A 2,500-nucleotide genomic window follows, 5' to 3' on the forward strand; every position below is an offset into this window, starting at 1 on the left:
TTAAAGTACAAACGTGCAAGCATACTAGCCTAACCCTAGGTAAGGCATGTCAGAGCGAAAGACAGTAATTTCGAATGAGCCAAGAAAGAGCGGTGCGGGGCCGGTCGGAGCGCACCCTTTTCTCGGTGGCTGGCGGGCGAGAGAGTGCTGCGTCGCCGGCATCGGCGTCGAAAGAAGCCGAGCCGAAAAAAAGTTAAAGTACAAACGTGCAAGCATACTAGCCTAACCCTAGGTAAGGCATGTCAGAGCGAAAGACAGTAATTTCGAATGAGCCAAGAAAGAGCGGTGCGGGGCCGGTCGGAGCGCACCCTTTTCTCGGTGGCTGGCGGGCGAGAGAGTGCTGCGTCGCCGGCATCGGCGTCGAAAGAAGCCGAGCCGAAAAAAGTTAAAGTACAAACGTGCAAGCATACTAACCTAACCCTAGGTAAGGCATGTCAGAGCGAAAGACAGTAATTTCGAATGAGCCAAGAAAGAGCGGTGCGGGGCCGGTCGGAGCGCACCCTTTTCTCGGTGGCTGGCGGGCGAGAGAGTGCTGCGTCGCCGGCATCGGCGTCGAAAGAAGCCGAGCCAAAAAAAGTTAAAGTACAAACGTGCAAGCATACTAACCTAACCCTAGGTAAGGCATGTCAGAGCGAAAGACAGTAAACTCGAATGAGCCAAGAAAGAGCGGTGCGGGGCCGGTCGGAGCGCACCCTTTTCTCGGTGGCTGGCGGGCGAGAGAGTGCTGCGTCGCCGGCATCGGCGTCGAAAGAAGCCGAGCCGAAAAAAGTTAAAGTACAAACGTGCAAGCATACTAACCTAACCCTAGGTAAGACATGTCAGAGCGAAAGACAGTAATTTCGAATGAGCCAAGAAAGAGCGGTGCGGGGCCGGTCGGAGCGCACCCTTTTCTCGGTGGCTGGCGGGCGAGAGAGTGCTGCGTCGCCGGCATCGGCGTCGAAAGAAGCCGAGCCGAAAAAAGTTTAAGTACAAACGTGCAAGCATACTAACCTAACCCTAGGTAAGGCATGTCAGAGCGAAAGACAGTAATTTCGAATGAGCCAAGAAAGAGCGGTGCGGGGCCGGTCGGAGCGCACCCTTTTCTCGGTGGCTGGCGGGCGAGAGAGTGCTGCGTCGCCGGCATCGGCGTCGAAAGAAGCCGAGCCAAAAAAAGTTAAAGTACAAACGTGCAAGCATACTAACCTAACCCTAGGTAAGGCATGTCAGAGCGAAAGACAGTAATTTCGAATGAGCCAAGAAAGAGCGGTGCGGGGCCGGTCGGAGCGCACCCTTTTCTCGGTGGCTGGCGGGCGAGAGAGTGCTGCGTCGCCGGCATCGGCGTCGAAAGAAGCCGAGCCAAAAAAAGTTAAAGTACAAACGTGCAAGCATACTAACCTAACCCTAGGTAAGGCATGTCAGAGCGAAAGACAGTAAACTCGAATGAGCCAAGAAAGAGCGGTACGGGGCCGGTCGGAGCGCACCCTTTTCTCGGTGGCTGGCGGGCGAGAGAGTGCTGCGTCGCCGGCATCGGCGTCGAAAGAAGCCGAGCCGAAAAAAGTTAAAGTACAAACGTGCAAGCATACTAACCTAACCCTAGGTAAGACATGTCAGAGCGAAAGACAGTAATTTCGAATGAGCCAAGAAAGAGCGGTGCGGGGCCGGTCGGAGCGCACCCTTTTCTCGGTGGCTGGCGGGCGAGAGAGTGCTGCGTCGCCGGCATCGGCGTCGAAAGAAGCCGAGCCGAAAAAAGTTTAAGTACAAACGTGCAAGCATACTAACCTAACCCTAGGTAAGGCATGTCAGAGCGAAAGACAGTAATTTCGAATGAGCCAAGAAAGAGCGGTGCGGGGCCGGTCGGAGCGCACCCTTTTCTCGGTGGCTGGCGGGCGAGAGAGTGCTGCGTCGCCGGCATCGGCGTCGAAAGAAGCCGAGCCAAAAAAAGTTAAAGTACAAACGTGCAAGCATACTAACCTAACCCTAGGTAAGGCATGTCAGAGCGAAAGACAGTAATTTCGAATGAGCCAAGAAAGAGCGGTGCGGGGCCGGTCGGAGCGCACCCTTTTCTCGGTGGCTGGCGGGCGAGAGAGTGCTGCGTCGCCGGCATCGGCGTCGAAAGAAGCCGAGCCAAAAAAAGTTAAAGTACAAACGCGATGCTAATGAGCGAGCCGTTGTCTCGACTAATATGTAGGGGGCGTTCGATCGAGCGTCTGGCTTGAGCGCTTGTCGGCCTAGCAGAACGGTCGCATTGTTATGCCCGGGTTTTAGGCACCGCTGCAGGCGGCCGGCAGAGCTCTTGTTTGTGCGAAACTGAATGGATCGAGCCCGAGAGAGGGCGAGCAAAGAAAAAACGCAAATCGCTCCGCCTGGCACTGCCGGCGAGAGCGTGGACGTCGCGGCCAGCGACTGTCGAAGCTGAGTACGGCCGCAGGCGATCGCCTCGGTCTTAAACGAATGCGACGAGCACGCGCCGGGCGGCCCAGCAAGGGCCGAGCGCAGCTGTCGCAGCTATCTGGTTGATCCT

General features: G+C 56.3%; 1 non-coding gene across 1 annotated transcript in view; it reads left to right on the forward strand.

Moving 5' to 3' along the window:
• The first annotated feature begins 2,485 nt into the window (after positions 1-2,485).
• Positions 2,486-2,500, forward strand: part of LOC144419302 (small subunit ribosomal RNA) — a 1,810-nt gene continuing 1,795 nt past the window's right edge. The window contains exon 1 of the ribosomal RNA XR_013473975.1: positions 2,486-2,500. This exon is cut by the window's right edge and continues 1,795 nt beyond it. This is a non-coding gene — a ribosomal RNA (small subunit ribosomal RNA).

Source organism: Styela clava, unplaced genomic scaffold (assembly GCF_964204865.1).
Source record: "Styela clava unplaced genomic scaffold, kaStyClav1.hap1.2 HAP1_SCAFFOLD_116, whole genome shotgun sequence".
Taxonomy (NCBI): domain Eukaryota; kingdom Metazoa; phylum Chordata; class Ascidiacea; order Stolidobranchia; family Styelidae; genus Styela; species Styela clava.